The sequence below is a fragment of the Scyliorhinus canicula genome, chromosome 8, assembly GCF_902713615.1.
Source record: "Scyliorhinus canicula chromosome 8, sScyCan1.1, whole genome shotgun sequence".
Classification (NCBI taxonomy): domain Eukaryota; kingdom Metazoa; phylum Chordata; class Chondrichthyes; order Carcharhiniformes; family Scyliorhinidae; genus Scyliorhinus; species Scyliorhinus canicula.
This window is the reverse complement of record NC_052153.1, coordinates 137,173,400-137,195,279: the sequence shown is the minus strand read 5'-3', so window position 1 is coordinate 137,195,279 and position 21,880 is coordinate 137,173,400.

The window sequence follows — 21,880 nt, the reverse complement described above, 5'->3', positions numbered from 1 at the left end:
GCCCTCAATGTTGTGCCGAGCCATGATCACCCTACTCAAACCCACGTATCCACCCTATACCCGTAACCCAACAACCCCCCCTTAACCTTACTTTTATTAGGACACTACGGGCAATTTAGCATGGCCAATCCACCTAACCCGCACATCTTTGGACTGTGGGAGGAAACCGGAGCACCCGGAGGAAACCCACGCACACAGGGGGAGGACGTGCAGACTCCACACCGACAGTGACCCAGCCGGGAATCGAACCTGGGACCCTGGAGCTGTGAAGCATTTATGCTAACCACCATGCTACCCTGCTTCTTGTAATATTATTATTTCTGCTTGCTCTATAACCATATTGAGGTTCAGCAACCCGCGTATAGATCAATTTCCTTGCCAATTTGTTTTTCTGTTGCGAAAACAAAACTAATTGTGCACATCTCTTTTCATAAATTAGAACTTTGTGTCCCAGAAACATTGTTAATCTTCTCTGCACTTTTGCCAATGCACCAAAGTCTTCTTAAATGGCAAGAATTCTCTGCAATATCCCAACTATAGCCTGACCCGTATGTCAATGTGGCAATTTGACATGAATTCATCGATCCTGCACTCCCAAGAGCGCTGCACTTGAATGGAGTGCGCGTCACAGATGGGCCTCTGACACTGTCAATTCCCAAACCAGCCTTCCCTTTGCATGTAGCGAGGAGTATGAATATAATCCAAAGTTTTTGAAGTGCTTTAAGTACTTGATTATCCTTGTTATAATAGCTTCATACGCTTTAGAGAAGGACTTGACCTCTGCTTGCCACCTTCTCATAATAGCTTATTTCAGATTGGGAATGCACTATACAAGGATTCACAGGTGCAAGATGCCACACCCCAGTGCACCGTGGCAGAGTGCGTGGTACTTTAAACATTCACATACTGTCATTCTTTGTTAATGTAGATTTCCTTTACTTTTTTTTCGATCATACAGCTTGTCTGAAAACATAACTGGAAACATTAGCACAAAGTATTTCTACTGGGTGTATACATGTGGGAACAGAATGCACAGGGAGTGCAACAGGAAATGCTTCAAGAGAATAATGTTCATGAATTTTCTCATGTGAAAAGCGTGACACAGACCAGAGCACAATATTCACAGTCCACTATCATTTTTCACACAATGATTGGCATAAGTAAAGAACCAATATACAGGCAGGCTGTTGCAGACTTGCTGTCTCTCTACCAATACTTTCTCCTTGGAAAAAATGTATAACAAAAGCATGCCAAGACTGACATTTTAGAATTTCCAGTTTAAAGCATATTTTTTTCAACTCTGCAGGTCTAGCTCAATTGTGTAACGGGAGGATACTAAATTCATAATCCATAATCTCATAGCTGAAAACTAAGATCATAAACAGTTCTCGCTGAGCCATTTAAAAAATTAACTCCTAGGTCACAAATTCTCGAGTTATGAACTAAAAATTAAGGCTTATTGTTCAATTTATATTTCTCTTCACATCGTTCACACTCCTTTGCCTATTCCTGACGTTCTGAATTTTGATCAGATCGCCACGCAACTGCGATTGGTGATGATCCAGATTGCCTCACTTCACTTTCTCTCGGTTCTTTGAATACATTTGCCTGAATTAGGACACTGTTGAACAAGAATATTCTGTTGCAGTGTATCTAAAGGGTAAGACCATAAGACCATAAGACATAGGAGCAGAATCAGCCCATCGAATCATCTCCGCCATTCAATCATGGCTGATTTGTTTCTCATCCTCATTTTCCTGCCTTCTCCCCAGAACCCCTGATCCTCTTGTTAATCAAGAACCAAACTATCTCTGCCTTAAAGACACTCAGTGACTTGGGGCTGGATCCTCCCAAAATGGGGCTATGTCCCACGCTGGCGTAAAAACGCTGGCGTTGCACTCCCCAGTTTCTTGCAAAAAAAAAGCGATTCACTTACCATTCGGGGGTTAGCAGAGACCCCGGGAGCTTCACACAGCTTTGGCTGCGGATACCGGCCTCTGCACTTCCGGTTCCGAGTCCGCGCATGAGCATGGTGGCAGCCTCCAGCGGCTGCGCTGGGCACCATGGCGGACACAAACCGCGGACCAGCACCAACAAACAAGGCCACCTCCCCGATCGGCCGTGCGCCACTGCATCGGACCGGCTCGATTGACCATAATCCCCCTGCCCCAGTGCTCGATCCCCGCCCCCCACAAGGCTGGCCGCAGATTGAGTCAGCAGCTGCGTGAGAATCCCGACTGACCATACCACATTACTTCCACACCGTTTAGGAACTTAGCCCGGAGAATCGCTGGGAGGGCAATGGCCCCTAGCCACGCAACGTAATTTGCGGACGCGCGATTCTCCGGGCCCTGAAGAATCGCCGGAGCGCTGCCGGGCCCAATTCGGTCGGGAACTTTAATTTTCCACCCCCGTGCCAAACGTGATTTTGGCACAGGGCTGTGGAGAATCCAGCCCTTGGTCTCCAAGCCTTCTGCGCCAATGAGTACCACAGATTCACCACCCTCTGCCTGAAGAAATTCCTCCTCATCCCTGTTTTAAAGGATTGTCCATTCAGTCTGAGACTGTGCCCTTGAGTTTTTGTTTCTCCTACTAGTGGAAGCATCCTCTCCACATTCACTTAATCTCGGCTTCTCAGTATTTTGTAAGTATGTGCCATTACTCAAACTTGTCCCAGCAATTGTTAATTCAAAACATTTTTGCTCACAATGTTACTGCTGCGCAGCTATGGAAACATGGCACCTGGGACCAAAATGAACAGTTCAAGCAACAGGGTAGCAGCTCCTTAACCAGTGAGATTTAAGGTTTGGGGAATGAACACAGGAAGGTAGAGGTAGGAGTGTGAATCAAAAGAAGGTGAATTCAATTTAAAATCAGATGCAGAAAGAATGGGCGAGAGAGTTACAGAATGATAACATTACGAGGGTAAGGAAAAGTAAGAAAAATATCATGTTTAAAATTTGGCTGTTTGGATTTTAGGTCCCACCCTTGGCGTGTTTTCAGCTGGGGAGGGAGCACATAAAATATGATGGGCGGCTAGTCAACCAGCTTCTCACCAATCCCAACCCAGTCCCCCATAAAAGAGGGGGTAGTTAACGCGCCAGATAACCCACCTAATCAATGGCCATTTAAAGACTTCAATCCGCCTTCACTGCCATAACATGCCTGACAATGGAAGGTGGGTGAGAATGGTATGACCATTTTTTCACCAAGGGGTGCATCCTTTGAGGGGAAATGCCTTATACGCATTGGGTCACCCACCCTAAAATCGTACCCCAATTTTTTGCCTCTCTGCCTGTCCTCCAAAATCTGTTCCCCACCCCTCCCTGGTGTGTTTGATCCATTCCTGCCCAAAAGGCTAATCCATGACACTTCTTTGTGGGGCCACTTGCAGTCCCAGCAGCACCCACTACTACGTTCTGGTGCTGCTGGGCCGACAAAAGTTGCCAGCCAAACATAATGGGGCAGAAGTCCCACTCTTGGCAGGTTAAGACAGCCCACAAATTAATGTTGCCATGGGGAAGCCTTTTTTATAAACAGTCGGTATATGCCAGCTTTTTGCACAGGATTGCGAGCAATATGCCCCCCCACCCCCTCATGTAAGCTTTAGCTCAGCATTTTTAATATTAACCACAAAAATTTAAAAGCATGCTAGTCAATATTTGGTGCAGGGAGACTGATTGGTAGCCATTAACCTTTATCTCTTTGTTTAAAAATTAAGACGGATAGAAAGACTACTCATGGGTTCATCAGCCTCTGCAAATTGTTGGAAAAGTTACTGAGGAACTCAATTGTTCACCATTTAGAAAATCAAAGATTAATCAATCTGTGTGGATTTCAGACTTCCAGGGGCGGCCAAGAAGTGAACGGTCGCACAGAAGGTGACTCCTGCTTGGGGAATTGGTTTGTGGCCCTTTTTGCCAATTTAATGGGTGCTATTCAGGTGAAAAGTTGTGTAGTTGGAGAGTTTGGAATCCTCCACCGGTGTGGGATGTCTGGAGGCTACAATTCAAGGAATAGTTGAGTAAGGGATCATGTCTGACTCAGCAGGAACTCGTGATACAGGAGAGGAGAAAATGATGACACTCTCTGCATCATAGTTGCCCTCTCAGTGGACAACTGAGAAGCTGGTGGAATTTCTGGCAGAGGAGTTTAGGAAGCAGAGGTAGGTGGTCACGGATGATCTAACAAAGGTGACTGACCCAATTCAGGCAGTTCTGGACAGGGTGGAACAATAGTTTGAGGTACAGGGCTCGACGATTTGGAAGGTAGAGCAGAAGGTCTCGGATCATGATGATTGGGTGGCCTCCTTGGAGGTGTTGGTGGAGGGGCAAAATACATTGAAGGTGAAGGCCGACAACCTGGAGAATCGATCAAGATACAAACATTTGAGGATCATTGGGTTGCTGGACAGCATAGGAGATGTGAATGCCATGGACTATGTAGCAAAGATGTTTGGGAAGCTGGTGGGGGAGTGGGCTTTGCAAACCCTCCTGAAGTAGACCAGGCCCACCGGTCATTGTGATGGAAGCCCACACCTGGGAAGCCGCCATGGGCGATCATAGTCCAGCTCCACAGGTACATGCACAAGGAAAAGATCCTGAGGTGGGAGAAGGAAATGCAAGACTGCAAATAGGAGGGCCACACTGCCAGAATTTGCAAGGACGATGGGGCAGAACTGGCCAAAAAGCGAGCAGCGTTCAATCAGGCCACGGCCAAAGTGAGATGCGGAGTGATATACCCAACTCACCTGTGGGTCACATTCGGAGACAGGGACCATTACTTCGATACGCCGGAGGAGGCAAATGACTTTGTTAAGAAACATGGACCAAGGGAAGTTTGGATGAAGTAGTTGGTTTCACCTGAGTGGTGGGATTTTGTTATTTTTCTTGCTGGTTGTAATCTACATGTTTTTGTTCTGTCTTTAATCATGTATCCGTTGCAGTTTAGAAGGATGAGGGGGATCTTATTGAAACTTACAGGATACTGCAAAACCTGGATAGAATGGACGGGGAGAGGATGTTTCTTTCTACTTATAAGAAAACCTAGAACCGGACTTCCGGTTGCGGCTATGACCAGCTAAGTCGCACGTTTGGCTGCTCCTGCTACAAAGGTGTTTTCGGGCCGATTGGAGGGCCCCAACGGCGCTGTAAGGACAAATCCCGGTGGGGGGAAGGCTCCCTGAAGAGAACCAGACCAACTTTATGGTCGGTACCCGGAGTGGGGTGGTAAAGAAAGCAACAGCAGCTCCCAAAAAAAAGCGGGGGAAGAGGACCAAAATGGCGGCCGGTGGCGCACCCGAGGAATGGAGGAAATGGGCGGAGGAGCAGCAGGCCGCTCTCCTGCGCTTCTTTACGGAGCTGAAAATGGAGCTCTTGGAGTCAATGAATGCGACGACCACCAGGCTGATGGGAGCCCAGGCGACCCAAGAGGCGTCGATTCGGGAGCTGCAACAGGAGATGACTGTGAGGGAGGAGGAGGCCACGGTCCTCGTGGGAAAGGTAGAGGTGCACGAGGCACTCCACCTGAAATGGCAGAGCCGTTTTGAGGAGCTGGATACCCGAATGAGGCGGAAGAACCTGAGGATCTTGGGCCTGGCAGAAGGCCTGGAGGGGTCAGACCTCCCGGGATATGTAGCAGAAATGCTGAGCTCCCTGATGGGGCAGGGGCCGTCCCTTCGCCCCTGGAGCTGGAAGAGGCCTACAGGGTCATGGCTAGGAGGCCAAGAGCAAATGAGCCCCCGAGGGCGGTGCTGGTGCGGTTCCAGCGACTCAGCGACCGTGAGAGAGTGCTGGAGTGGGCCAAGAGGGAAAGGAGCAGCAAGTGGGAGAATTCGACGGTGAGGGTCTACCAGGACTGGAGTGCGGAGGTGGCAAAGCGGCGGGCCCGGTACAACCGGACGAAGGCGGTGCTACATGCAAAACGGATCAGGTTCGGAATGCTGCAGCCAGCGCGCTTGTGGGTCACCTACAGGAACCAACACCACTATTTTGAGTCCCCAGAGGAGGCGTGGGCCTTTGTACAGGAAGAGAAACTGGACTCGAATTAGACCCAGGGGATACTTGGCGGCCGTAGCCGCTCGGGTACTTTCAGCTGAATTCTTTGTTTGGATTTTGAACTCTTGCTGTGGTTTTTCTTCTGATGTTTTTTCCCCCTTTGCCAACTTCCCTTAGTTATTGTTATTGTGGTTATTCATGGTTATTTATGCTGTTTGGTAGAGGGCGACTGTTAAGTACATTGTTATTTGTTATTTATCTGTTATTTATAATGTTAAGTTGGGGAGGTGGGACGGGGGGGAGAGCAGATCGGGGATATGGGCTTCTAGGGGGGGTTCTTTTACAGGCATGGACGGGGACGGGGGTGGAACTGAAGATGGCGGGGTGGGGTGTGGCAGGGCGAAAGCGCGGGCTTTCCTCTGTTTTCCCGCGCGCGGGGCAGAGGAGGGGGGAGGGGAGGAGTGCGGGGCGTGGCTAGCAATGGCGACCTTTCCCGCGCTGGAGCAGGGCCAGGGAGGAGTGGCAAGGGGGGGGAGGCCCCCCCCCCCCCCCCCCGAGCCGGGGGGAGTCGGAGTGTGGCAGGAGCAGCCGGGTCAGCGTGAACCAGCTGACTTACGGGAGTACGATGGAGGGTACATCGCGGCTAGGAGGGGTCCTAGCCTGGGGGGGGGGGAGGGGGGTTAGGGAGGGACACCGGGTTGCTGCTGAAAAGACCAGAAACGGGAAGTGGAGGACTGGAGAGGTGGGGGGAGGGGGACATCGCCATGGGGAGCGGGTCAGAAGGGGAGGGTCGACCCGGGGCGAGCAGGGAACAGGACATGGCTAATCGGCAGGGGAAGGGGGCGGGTCGTCCCGCGACCCGGCTGATCACTTGGAACGTGAGGGGATTGAATGGGCCGGTCAAGAGATCAAGGGTATTCTCACACCTGAAGGGACTGAAGGCTGATGTAGCAATGTTACAGGAGACCCATTTGAAGGTAGTGGACCAGGTTCGCCTGAGAAGGGGGTGGGTGGGACAGGTGTTCCACTCTGGATTGGACGCAAAGAACCGGGGGGTGGCGATTCTGGTGGGAAAGAGGGTGTCGTTCGTGGCGGAGGAGGTGGTGGCGGATAAGGAGGGTAGGTATGTGATGGTGAAGGGTAAGCTGCAGGGGGAGAAAGTGGTGATGGTCAACGTATATGCCCCGAACTGGGATGACGCAGGTTTTATGAGGCGCCTATTGGGCCTCATTCCGGGACTGGAGGCAGGGGGCTTGATCATGGGGGGGGACTTTAACACAGTGCTGGACCCCGGGCTAGACAGATCGAGCTCAAGGACCAATAGGAGGCCGGCAGCGGCAGAAGTGCTGAGGGGGTACATGGAGCAGATGGGAGGAGTAGACCCATGGAGGTTTGGTAGGCCGAGGGCGAGGGAGTATTCCTTTTTCTCCCACGTCCATAGAGTGTACTCCAGAATCGATTTCTTCGTGTTGAGCAGGGGGCTGATCCCGAGGGTACGGGAAGCTGAGTACTCGGCCATTGCGATCTCTGATCATGCACCGCATTGGGTGGATGTGGAAATGGGGGAGGCGCGGGACCAGCGCCCGCTGTGGCGGCTGGATGTGGGGCTGTTAGCGGACGACGAGGTGTGTAAAAGGGTCCGGAAGAGCATTGAGAGCTATCTGGACTTGAATGACACGGGTGAGGTGCAGGTGGGGATGGTCTGGGAGGCCCTGAAGGCAGTGATCAGGGGAGAGCTGATCTCCATAAGGGCGCACAGAGAAAGAAAGGAGAGGCAGGAGAGGGAGAGGCTGGTGGGGGAGCTATTGGAAGTGGATAGGAGATATGCGGAGGCACCAGAGGAGGGGCTGCTGGGAGAACGGCGCAGCCTGCAGGTCAAGTTCGACCTGCTGACCACCAGGAAGGCAGAGACGCAGTGGAGAAGGGCACAGGGCGCGGTCTATGAGTATGGGGAAAAGGCGAGCAGGATGCTGGCACACCAGCTTCGCAAACGAGATGCGGCTAGGGAGATTGGGGGAGTGAAGGAGAGGGGCGGGAAGGTAGTGCAGAAGGGGCAAGAAGTGAACGGGGTCTTCAGGGATTTTTACAAGGAGTTGTATCGGTCTGAGCCGCCGACGAGGAGAGGGGGAATGGAGGACTTCCTAAACAAATTGAGGTTCCCAAGGGTCCAGGAGGGGCTGGTAGAAGGGCTGGGGGCGCCAATAGGGCTAGAGGAGCTAGTCAAGGGAATAGGTCAGATGCAAGCGGGGAAGGCGCCGGGGCCAGATGGGTTCCCGGTGGAATTCTATAAGAAAAATATGGACTTGGTGGGACCGGTACTGGTACGAGCCTTTAATGAGGCGCGAGAGGGGGGGGTTCTGCCCCCGACAATGTCGCAGGCTCTGATCTCCCTGATATTGAAGCGGGATAAAGACCCCGTGCAGTGCGGGTCCTACAGGCCTATCTCGCTTCTGAACGTGGATGCCAAGTTGCTGGCAAAGATCCTGGCAGCTAGAATAGAGGATTGTGTGCCAGGGGTAATCCATGAGGACCAGACGGGGTTCGTGAAGGGGCGGCAGCTCAACACGAACGTGCGGAGATTGCTGAATGTCATTATGATGCCGGCAGTGGAGGGGGAGGCTGAGATAGTGGTAGCGCTGGACGCGGAGAAGGCATTCGATAGGGTGGAGTGGGAGTACCTGTGGGAGACGTTGGAACGGTTTGGGTTTGGGGAAGGGTTTATTAAGTGGGTGAAGTTGCTCTACTCGGCCCCGACGGCGAGTGTAGTGACAAACGGGAGGAGGTCGGAGTATTTCGGGCTCCACCGAGGGACCAGGCAGGGATGTCCCCTATCCCCCCTACTTTTCGCACTGGCGATTGAACCGTTGGCGATGGCACTGAGGGGTTCAGGGGGGCGGAGAGGACTGACTAGGGGAGGGGAGGAACATCGAGTATCGCTGTATGCGGATGATCTACTGCTGTACGTGGCAGACCCAGAAGGGGGAATGCCGGAGATAATGGAACTATTAGCAGAGTTTGGGGACTTTTCGGGGTACAAACTAAATTTGGGCAAAAGCGAGGTTTTTGTGATACACCCGGGGGACCAGGGAGAGGGTATTGGGAGACTCCCCTTCAAGCGAGCAGGAAAGAGCTTTAGGTACTTAGGGGTGCAGGTGGCAAGGAACTGGGGGACCCTCCACAAGTTGAACTTTTCCAGGCTGGTGGAACAGATGGAGGAGGAATTTAAGAGGTGGGACATGGTACCGTTGTCGCTGGCGGGGAGGGTGCAGTCAATCAAAATGACGGTCCTCCCAAGGTTCTTGTTTTTATTTCAGTGCTTGCCCATCTTCCTCCCTAGGGCCTTCTTCAAAAAGGTGACGAGTAGCATCATGAGCTACGTGTGGGCGCATGGCACCCCAAGGGTGAGGAGGGTCTTTTTGGAGCGGAGTAGGGACAGTGGAGGGCTGGCACTGCCCAATCTCTCGGAGTACTACTGGGCGGCAAATGTGTCAATGGTGCGCAAGTGGGTGATGGAAGGGGAGGGGGCAGCTTGGAAACGAATGGAGAGGGCGTCCTGTGGCAACACAAGCCTGGGGGCCCTAGTAACGGCACCATGGCCGCTCCCCCCACGAGGTACACCACGAGCCCGGTGGTGGCGGCCACCCTCAAGATATGGGGGCAGTGGAGGCGACATAGGGGGGAAATGGGAGGTCTGTTGGCGGCGCCAATAAGAGGGAACCATAGATTCATCCCGGGGAACATCGACGGGGGATTTCAGAGCTGGTACAGGGTGGGCATACGGCAGCTGAAGGACCTGTTTATAGAGGGGAGGTTTGCGAGCCTGGGAGGGCTGGAGGAGAAGTTTGAGCTCCCCCCGGGAAACATGTTCAGATATTTACAAGTGAAGGCATTTGCTAGGCGGCAGGTGGAGGGGTTTCCCCTGCTCCCCAGTAAGGGGGCGAGTGATAGGGTGCTCTCGGGGGTCTGGGTCGGAGGGGGGAAGATATCAGACATCTACAAGATAATGCAGGAGGCGGAAGAAGCATCAGGGGAGGAGCTGAAAGCCAAGTGGGAAGGGGAGCTGGGAGAGCAGATAGAAGACGGGACGTGGGCGGATGCACTGGAGAAGGTCAATTCTTCCTCCTCGTGTGCGAGGCTGAGCCTCATTCAATTTAAGGTGCTGCATAGAGCTCACATGACGGGGACAAGGATGAGCCGGTTCTTTGGGGGTGAGGACAGGTGTGTCAGATGTCTGGGAAGCCCAGCGAACCATGTGCATATGTTCTGGGCATGTCCGGTGCTGGAAGGGTTCTGGAAGGGGGTGGCAAGGACGGTGTCGAAGGTGGTGGGGTCCAGGGTCAAACCAGGATGGGGGCTTGCGATCTTTGGGGTCGGGGTAGAACCGGGGGTACAGGAGGCTAGGGAGGCCGGAATACTGGCCTTTGCATCCCTAGTGGCTCGACGAAGGATATTAATTCAATGGAAGGACGCGAGGCCTCCAAGCGTTGAAACTTGGATTAATGATATGGCTAGCTATATTCAGCAAGAAAGGATCAAATTTGCCCTGAGAGGGTCGGTACAGGGATTCGCCAGGCGGTGGCAACCTTTCCTTGACTTTTTAGATCAGAGATAGACGTTCGGGGTCGTGGCAGCAGCAACCCGGGGGAGAGGGGGGGGAGGGGGGGGGAGGGAGGGGGGGAGGGGAGGGGGGAGGGAGGGGGGGAGGGGAGGGGGGGGCAGCAAGGGTCGTGGGGGGACATGCACGACTGTAACGCGGGCAAGTCTGCTCGCTGCTCATGTCTGAAACTGTAGGCTGCCTTGTTTGTTAAGGTTGCCTGGGGGGGGGGGGGGGGGAGGACTGGTGCGCGCGAGAGGGCGGGCGAGGGAGGGACATTTGCCTAGAGGGATGGTGTTGTAAATAATTTAAAAATTAGTAGGGGTAAATGTCTGTATGGAAAAACTCTTTCAATAAAAATTATTTAAAAAAAAAAGAAAACCTAGAACCAGAGGACACCATCTCAGACTAAAAGGACAGTCCTTTAAAACAGAGATGAGGAGGAATTTCTTTAGCCAGAGGGTGGTGAATCTGTGGAACTCTTTGCCGCAGAAGGCTGTGGCCAAATCACTGAGTGTCTTTGAGACAGAGATAGATAGGTTCTTGATTGATAAGGGGATCAGGGGTTATGGGGAGAAGGCAGGAGAATGGGGAAGAGAAAATATCACCATGCTTGAATAGCGGAGCAGACTCAATGGGCCGAGTGGCCTAATTCTGCTCCTATGTCTTATGGTCTTATGGGGCAGGATTCTCCGAACCCCCCCCCCTGCCGGTTCGGAGAATCCCCGAATGGGCGGCATGAACCCCACCCCGCCGCTCCGATGCCGGCTGCCGTATTCTCCGGCGCCGGTTTTCGGGCGGGGGTGGGGTTTACGCCACACCGGTAGGGGGCTGTTGGCAGCATCCCCCCCGATGGGCCGAGCAGCCGTCAATTCCTGGCCAGTCCCACCGGTGTGCAATGGACATGGTCCCACAAGGCAGGACCTGGCTCGTAGGCCATCTAGTAGGCCCCCACGGTGGCCTGGCCCGCGATCAGGCCCACCAATTTGCGGGTGGGCCGGTACTGTGGGGGCACTCCTTCCTGCCGCACCGGCCACTGTAGGGCCCCGCCATGGCCGGCGTAGAGAAGAACCCCTCTGCACATGCGCAGAACACACCGGCCGGTCTGCGCATGCGTGGAACCACACCGGTGGTTCTGCGCATGTACCAACTCGCACCGGCCCTTCAGCGCCGGTTGCCGCGGTGCCCTCCGGCACTGGCTTAGTCCCCGGAAGTGCGGAGGATTCCTCAACTTCCGGTTGGCCCGACGCCGGAGGGGGTCGCACCGTTCTTGGGGCCGATGTTGGACCATCCCGCCAATTGCGGGAGAATCCAGTCCCAGCTTGGTGAGCCTTCGCTGTATTCTCCCTATGGTCAGTATATCTTTTCTTACAGAAGGAAACCAAAACTGCACACAATACTCCAGGTGTGATCTCACCATGGTCCGAGACAACTGCAGTAAGACATCCTTTTGCCTGTACTAGAGTCCTCTTGCAATGAAGGCCAATGTAGAGGGAATAATTAAGAAATTTGCAGATGATACAAAAATAGGCCATGTGGTTGACCAATAGGAAGTTTCAGAGTCCTTACTGATTATGTTTTTTCCTATTTCTTTTGTTTAATTTTTTTATTTTTGTCCGTGAGCCCATAATTGGAATGTGCCTTTAAGCAGAAGAGTGCTTGCCAAGACAGCGTGTTCCTAGGATTTGTATATCAGAGAGGAGAAACCAGATTCGTTGGCGCTGAGTGAATCTTGGGAACCGATTTTGGAGGAAATAGGTTCAATTGGCTCACTGGCTACCAGTGGGTTTTCCAGGGACAGTGTTCTGCCTGACAACAGTCAGTGATTGATTCCTGCCAGGTGTTTTTATTAGAGAGAATCTGCCAGAAGCCTCTATACTCTCAAAGGAAGTGGAACTGTGGTTTCTCCCTCTCTCTGCTGCCGGTTGCCTGCTGTGTCTGTGAGTCTGTGTCTGTGAAGATTGTTAAAAGCTGAAGGAAAAGAAAGTACCCAACTGAAGTCCTAACCTTGAGAAAGAAACTAACTGGGAGACATTCATCGGAAAAAAAGATCCATTATCCTTTTATTTTATTAATATTTTCTTTACCTCTCAGTCACCCTTTCCCCTCTGTGTTGTTTATCTGTGTGTGTGTGTGTGTGTGTGTAGAGAGAGTGTGGATAGTTAGAAAGGAGGCAGTTGGGAAATGAGTATTAGATTGTCAGTTGCATTTTTCTGTCAGTTTAGTTATAATACTGTACATAATAAAAGGTGGTTTGTGTTTAAATTTTACAAACCTGATGACTGCAGTTCATTGGGCTCAGCTACAGGACTTTGGATATTTTAAATAACATCTAATTTTACTTGTGTTGCGACACCGGCTCAAGTGGGACTGGAATTGACCGAGCAATAGCCCAAGGTGTCATGACAAAAGCTGCAGACTGCAGGAAGATATCAATGAACTGGTCAGGCGGGCAGAAAAGTTGGAAAAAGAATTGAGTCTGGAGAAGTGTGAGGTCATGCATTGTGGGAGAGGAAACGGGCAAGGGAATCTATGATAAATGATAGGATACTGAGAAGTATAGGGAGACAGAGGGATCTTGCAATGCATGTTCACAGATCTCTGTAGGTAGCAGCAGATAAGATGATTCAGAAGGCATATTGAATATTTTTCTTTATTAGCCTAAACATAAAGCACAAGAGCAGAGAAGTTATGTTTAAACTGTACAAAACACAAGTTAGGCCACAGCTAGAATATAAGAACATAAGAACTAGGAGCAGGAGTAGGCCATCTGGCCCCTCGAGCCTGCTCCGCCATTCAATTAGATCATGGCTGATCTTTTGTGGACTCAGCTCCACTTTCCGACCCGAACACCATAACCCTTAATCCCTTTATTCTTCAAAAAACTATCTATCTTTACCTTAAAAACATGTAATGAAGGAGCCTCAACTGCTTCACTGGGCAAGGAATTCCATAGATTCACAACCCTTTGGGTGAAGAAGTTCCTCCTAAACTCAGTCCTAAATCTACTTCCCCTTATTTTGAGGCTATGTCCCCTAGTTCTGCTGTCACCCGCCAGTGGAAACAACCTGCCCGCATCTATCCTATCTATTCCCTTCATAATTTTAAATGTTTCTATAAGATCCTCCCTCATCCTTCTAAATTCCAACGAGTACAGTCCCAGTGTACTCAACCTCTCCTCATAATCCAACCCCTTCAGCTCTGGGATTAACCTAGTGAATCTCCTCTGCACACCCTCCAGCGCCAGTACGTCCTTTCTCAAGTAAGGAGACCAAAACTGAACACAATACTCCAGGTGTGGCCGGATTAACACCTTATACAATTGCAACATAACCTCCCTAGTCTTAAACTCCATCCCTCTAGCAATGAAGGACAAAATTCCATTTGCCTTCTTAATCACCTGTTGCACTTGTAAACCAACCTTCTGTGACTCATGCACTAGCACACCCAAGTCTCTCTGAACAGCGGCATGCTTTAATATTTTATCGTTTAAATAATAATCCCGTTTGCTGTTATTCCTACCAAAATGGATAACCTCACATTTGTCAACATTGTATTCCATCTGCCAGACCCGAGCCCATTCACTTAACCTATCCAAATCCCTCTGCAGACTTCCAGTATCCTCTGCACTTTTCGCTTTACCACTCATCTTAGTGTCATCTGCAAACTTGGACACATTGCCCTTGGTCCCCAACTCCAAATCATCAATGTAAATTGTGAACAATTGTGGGCCCAACACGGATCCCTGAGGGACACCACTAGCTACTGATTGCCAACCAGAGAAACACCCATTTATCCCAACTCTTTGCTTTCTATTAATTAACCAATCCTCTATCCATGCTACTACTTTACCCTTAATGCCATGCATCTTTATCTTATGCAGCAACCTTTTGTGTGGCACCTTGTCAAAGGCTTTCTGGAAATCCAGATATACCACATCCATCGGCTCCCCGTTATCTACTGCACTGGTAATGTCCTCAAAAAATTCCACTAAATTAGTTAGGCATGATCTGCCCTTTATGAACCCATGCTGCGTCTGCCCAATGGGACAATTTCTATCCAGATGCCTCGCAATTTCTTCCTTGATGATAGATTCCAGCATCTTCCCTACTACCGAAGTTAAGCTCACTGGCCTATAATTTCCTGCTTTCTGCCTACCTCCTTTTTTAAACAGTGGCGTCACGTTTGCTAATTTCCAATCCACCGAGACCACCCCAGAGTCTAGTGAATTTCGGTAAATTATCACTAGTGCATCTGCAATTTCCCTAGCCATCTCTTTTAGCACTCTGGGATGCATTCCATCAGGGCCAGGAGACTTGTCTACCTTTAGCCCCATTAGCTTGCCCATCACTCCCTCCTTAGTGATAACAATCCTCTCAAGGTCCTCACCTGTCATCGCCTCATTTCTATCAGTCGCTGGCATGTTATTTGTGTCTTCCACTGTGAAGACCGACCCAAAAAACCTGTTCAGTTCCTCAGCCATTTCCTCATTTCCCATTATTAAAACTCCCTTCTCATCCTCTAAAGGACCAATATTTAAAGGTCCTTTAAAAATACTGCATACAGTTCATAGAATCATAGAATCCCGACAGTGCAGAAGAAGACCATTCGGCCCATCGAGTCTGCACTGACCCTCTGAAAGACCACCCCACATAGGCCCACGACCCGTCCTATCCCCGTAACCTTTTGGACACTAAGGGACAATTTAGCATCGCTAATCCATCAAACCTGCATATCTTTGGCATGTGGGAGGAAACTCACATATCCGCGGGGTACAATGTACAAACTGTATACAGACAGTCATTGAAGAGCGAAATCAAACCCGAGTCCCTACCGCTGTCATATGTTACTTTACAGGATGGATCACAAGATACAGGGGAGATTTAGAACAATGTTGCAGAGACTGGAGAATTTTAGATGTGAAGAAAAATAGTTTCAGCTGGTGTTGTTTTCTTTGGAACGAGGAGGCTGAGGGGGAAATATTATCGAGATGTATTAAAGTTTGAGGAGTCCCGATATATTGAAGAGGATCAACCTAATCCCCTTAGCAGAGGGCTCAATAACAACATCCCTTCTAATTTCAATCTTGCACGCAACCATTCGGTTAAGCACATGGCACCATTAAATGTTTTTACACAGTCATGCACATGCACTATTTTAAATGGGGGGACTTGTGCATGGTCTGTGTGGTAACCTCCAGGTAGCTGCAGAACGATTAACTTAGAGGGAACATTGTTAAATAGCCAGTGGTATAGATTTAAACTAATTGGCGTAAGGGTTAGTGGGGGAGCTTTTTCACTCAGAGGGTATTGAGGATCTGGAAATCACTGACTGAAAGGATTGAAGAGGCAGAAACTCTCATCGCATTTAAAAAGTACTTGTAAAATGTGCCGTAACCTACATGAACTGAGAGCTGGGAAGTGGCATTAGGTAGGATTGTTCTTTTTCAGCTGCACACAAAATAGGCTCAATGGCCTCCTTTTGTGTTATAAATTTCTGAGTTCTAAAAGGGTACTTATGCTTGTAATTACAAGGCTTAACTTCCCGTAGTGAGTTTGATGGTAATTAATGAGCAAATTCCTTTTTAAAAAAAGGTTTAGAACAAAATGCTGTTTTGGTGAATCTAATGGTCAAGTGGTGCAACTCAGCAATAAATATGGGATATTTATAAGTTCATAAGAAATAGGAGCAGAATTAGGCCGTTTGGCACATTGAGTCTGGTCCATCATTCTATCATGGCTGATAAGTTCCTCATCTGTTATCAACAATGCGACAGACTATGAGCTGGATTGCAAAATCAGCCAGAGCATCTCCTTCCGAGAACACATGACCTAGGAGCAGGAGTAGGCAATTTAGCCTCCCGAGCCTAAACACCCTCAATGTGATCATGGCTGATCCCATCCTGGCCTCAACTCCACCATCCTGCCTGTTCTCTATAACCCTTCAACCCATTACCAATTAAAAGTCTGTCCAACTCCTTCTTACATTTACTCACTGTCCCTGCATTTAACTGTGCATATGCTTCTCTCCTGAAGTTGCTGTACCATTTACCTTAGTGACAATGCATTGTTACTTTGACAGCAAATTCTGGCCTTTTCCTTTTACAATGTTCTCCCCTTTTCTCATACTTCTCTCAAAGGCATTGACTCAGCCCAGAGTATATTTCCACATTGATAGTAGCTCTTTTATACTGCACTTAATGTAGCCACGCTTCATGGCTAAGCCTCGGTACCAAACGTTGACAGGCTATTTGATCATGACATTGACAAGCCCAAACACGTCCTTTACCAAGGTTCGTGGCCATGGAGGTTTTCATGAACTTTTCAGCAGGTGTCACTCGCTTGAAATCCTCAGCACATGGGTAATGCAGCTAATTGTAGTCTTGGTTCTGTCACAGCTGCCTTGCTGAGATGAAATTTTGAACTTCCCTAGTTTGTATCACAGAACGAATCACAATCAATTGCCTGGAAATCAGGCAGGTTTTACAAAGAATGGGCAGTCCACCTTGCCAGGTTACCACCAGATGGTGAGGAAGAAGATCTAACCCTGTGTCGCTTTACGCACTGAAACATCAGAGGGCATGAGGTACTTTTCTTTATTGGGCTTTTTTTTTAACTGAAGCTTCTTTAATAAAACATGTTGGATGCGACCCAAGGCCAAGTGCATGGACAAATGTGGATTTTAAAATATGACTTGGGTATGAAACCTCTTGTAAATTATGAAGCAGTGGTTAGCGAGGTTCCTGCAATGATCCACTTTTATTACCTTCTGCACACACCAATCCCCTAAGATATACTTGCAAATTGGTCCAAGATGTACATAAAGTCCATTGGCAATTTTGTTAATGGGATGCCTGGTCATAAGGCTGTGCGATACACAAATCCACTTGGCAGCCACTCTTCTGAAGCATTCTGTCAGCTCTTGCCTATGCCATTAGTTAGAAACCCAATTCCTTGACATAGAGCAGCCTCTAACTGCCTGAGAAGCAACATCAACCTCGGGTTTTAAAGCTTCTGTGAAACCTGTGAACTGGCTTAGTTTGTGTCCCCTTAAGAATCAGGCAGGCGTGAGTGGGGGTTGAGGAGAGGGTTTCGCAGTGGGAGGATTAGACCTTCAGACAAACAATTTTTAAATACACTATTGAGATCCCATGTGCAACAAAACATCAACTTCTGCATCAAAAGAAACATACAAAATTCAGTAATCAGTGGGTAATTTCATCAGATTATATATTAACATTACCAATGTAAAGTGTACACATTCCTAACACCTCTGGACCTGTACATACTAATTACATTAACAGCATATATTATTCAAAAATATTGACTGAAAAATAAAACAATTTAAAAGCATTAGTCTTATCTGAGTGCAGATACTCAATTATGAACTGCAGGACCCCAAGATCAGATGGTTTGCGATCGCACCAACAGATTTTTTTTTTCTTTTTTGTTTTATTATAACAAGAATCACAGGCTGTGCCTTTACAAGTATTTTCTCAACCACTGACACAAGGTTCACAGAAAAATGACCGACTATCGTGGCACCTTGCACCGAACCATTCAGACAGGACACTGCTGGGTTTTTCCCTCCTTTCTTTGAATCCCTTGATAATCCTATTACATTTGATGTTTGATAATTTTGCAAAGAAAATGACAACATGAATATCATGTGGCTTATATCACACACATTAGGTTAGCTTGTCAAGGGTATCACCCCACAGTCACCACAACTGAATGCAGCACACATCCTGATTGAGCAGTTACCAGTTCTCCAAAGTTTTATCTGCAAAAATTTGCAACCATTTAGCATGACAGCAAAATTTGTAAGTGTCAATCTTCCTAAATGAACTTCTGCTGACCTCATGGTTGGGGACTGTTACAATGTCACAAATGTAATTTTCTGAACAGTGATCCATTACTTATGCTCATTGTTTTGGGGTCAAAGCACGGATATAAAGTCATAGATAATTACCAGACCTATCAATAACCACCACCATGATTGGTGCACAAATGACAGGCTATAAAGTCCACTGAAAGGGACAAGTGATAAAATGTGTTGGAAGATGCCTGAACATTTTGAGGTTTGAACAGCTGCTGAGGCCCATCAACATCACCAGGGGAGCTCATTGTATTAACATAAATTCAAATGACAAATGCACGGTACTGTTCACAGACTCATTAATTTGCAGACGGTATGATACTCAGATTAGTGTAAAATTCAAATGTCACCACTAGAACGTGGGCCTAATCATGAGTCAAGCCTGCACAATCTGAAAAAGAAATGAGTATTGTACATGAATCTCTTCACTTCTCATCTAGCATATTAAATGTGATGAATACATGTGCAAAGCTGCTTTGAGGCAGACAGGACCCAAAATCCATTTCTAGCTATTACCAGATCCATGCTGCTTTCCAGACACGAAAGGAATATCATGTGGCAATTTCTTAATTGATTGGCTGCTGTAACATTCCTAGACACATGGCGCCCTCTTATGGACAAATACGTTTCACTTAGGAAAGTGCTGGGTTGGTTCGAACTGGAAAATTTGTTGAGTTTTACTGAAGTGTTAATCATAGAATTATAGAATCACTACAGTGCAGAAGGAGGCTATTCGGCCCATCAAGTCTGCACCAACTCTCTGAAAGAGCACCCTATCAAGGCCCACTCACCCACCCTATCCCTGTAACCCCACCTAATCTTTGGACACTAAGGGGCAATTGAGCATGACCAATCCACCTAACCTGCACATCTTTGGACTGCGGGAGAAAGCACCCGGAGGAAACCCACGGGGAAAGTTAAAACTCCACACAAGCTCAGAATCCTTTCAGTCTTGACTAACTTATGATGCATTTTGACTATTTTCCATTTTTATATCATATTTCCAGCATCATTTTTAAAGACGTTGGTGCCCTAATTTGTAATTTTTGACAATTGAATTGTTAATACTGCTATTCCACTACTAACAAACTATCAGACATAAAAAGCAAATTTAAATTTTTAATTAACACTATTATGGGCCTCAACCTTCACTGTGGAAGGGCTGAGAGAATTGTTCCTGCATTTTTGCATCTACCAGCAGCCTGACTTCTGTATGCGAAGGTGTGCCTGATGGATAACAGGTCTAATCATCTCATGATTGCAGTCATTATCATATCTGATCCAGGGACAACGGAGGCTGAGTTCAGAGGTCGCCACCCTAATTGTATTTCTACATTAACTTTAAATATCGTAACATTTATTAAATATGGTTTTATATGTACGGTACAATCGTTTGGATTTAGAAATCTGCAGAAAAGCAACAATGCTCGCTGCTGATCTTGAAGAAAATTGCTCACAAAGATCTAGTACTCTCTGTGGCATGGTTTTCCTTTTTCTCAATGGCAGTGTAAATCTGGTGCCAAGTCAAAGAGATGTCTTGTTGCGGGACAAGCAGAAAACCGGTTACCTACATTGAAATATTCATACATTACAAACAAGAAGTTAAAGCATTTAATATTCTTTGGAATTATTAGAAATTTTAAAATAATGAAATGAACGATTATTGATTGGATTAAGATAGAAGCTAAAATGAAGATAAACAAACATTTAATCATTTTTTTGTTAAGTCAGAGGAATTTGACATTCCACAAGTATAAATTTAGCTTCTCAAGGCCAATGAGCATATTTGGCAGCAATTATGAAGTTAACATGCTGTTAAACACCTAGTTACACCTCATTCAATAAAGTGTAACTTGTTCAGATGTTTTACACTAAGACTAACAGCATAGGAGTAGACATTCTTGTCACTTCAATTGGTTTCTTACCCAATACCCTCTGGGGATGCCTCAACAGTGAGGAATTCTGGGGAAGCGTAGTGTAACTGACAGCAATTTCTGGATTTCCACATTATTCTGCCCATGTGTGGACTCCAGAAGTTGATGTCAGTTTCACTGGAGTAGTGACAGTGAATGCTGACAGTTTTTGCTGTTATCACCATACTTTTCTCATCCTTGCTTTCAAATCCCTCCATGGCCTCGCCTCTCTCTCAATTTCTGTGATCCCTCCTGCTTTACAACCCTCCGTTATACTTGCGCTCCTCAAATGCTGGTCTCTTGTCTAAAACCTAGGGCGCGATTCTCCCATATGGGGAGAAATCGTAAGGCTGGCGTCAAATCCGGGCGGGTTTGACGCCAGCCCCGACCGGGAACCGATTCTGGTCCCCGGTCGGGGCTAGCATCCCGACGCCGTAAACTCCGGCATCACGGGCTTAACGAATTTCGTTAAGCCCGCTTGCCAGAGTTAGCGCCGGCTGACGCGTCATATGACGTCAGCCGCGCATGCGTGGATTGGAAGACTCCAACCCGCGCATGCGCGGATGACGTCATCTTGCATTTGCGCGAAACCCGCGCATGCGCGGGCCGGGATGCCCCTCAGCCGCCCCGCAAATGGATACTGCGGGGCGGCGGAAGGACAAAGAGTGCGCGGGCATCGGGCCCGCTGCCCGCGATCGGTGCCCACCGATCGTGGGCCCATGGCACCGTTGGCACGGCCGTGGTACTGCCGTGCCAATCGGTGCCATGGTTTTAAAAATCGACAGTTTACGGCCGTTTTTACGAACGGCCAGACCAGGTGTGTTTGCCGTTCGTAAAAACAGCCGTAAAGGGCTGGGAACTCGGCCCATCCATCAGCTGAGAATCGCTGCCGGCCGTAAAAAAACGGCGGCAGCGATTCGTATCGGGAGTCGGGCGTGGGGGGGGGGGGGGGGAGAATAGCGGGAGGGCGTCGGAACAGCGTGGCCGTAAAATTTTACGAGCCACGCTATTCTCCGCACCGTCGGGAGTGCGGAGAATCGCGCCCCTAATTTTACTTGCTCCACCACTGCTGGCTGCAGTACCGTCAGTTGCCAAAGGCTCCAAACTATTCCCTCTCAGTCTTTCCACCTTGCTCACCTCCATTAAAGACACCCCTTAAAATCTGGAATAAAAACAGAAAATGCTGGAGAAACAGGACAGTTCTGTAGAAAGGTTATTTTGGCTCAAAAGGTTAACTGTGTTTCTCCACAGATGCTGTCAGACCTGCTGAGCTTATTTTTGTTTTTATTTCAGATTTCCAGCATCTGGAACATTTTGCTTTTAGTTTACTGTAAAACAGAGAACCATTTTACTTTTATCTATCAATAAAAGTTTAAATTATGTTGAGGAATGTAGAGTGTAGTTCATTCATCCGCTTTGTCATATTATGCTAAAATATAAAATGAGCTTGCACTCCCAGATTCAGAATGTATCTTGGGAAGGTTTTATGACATTTGTGC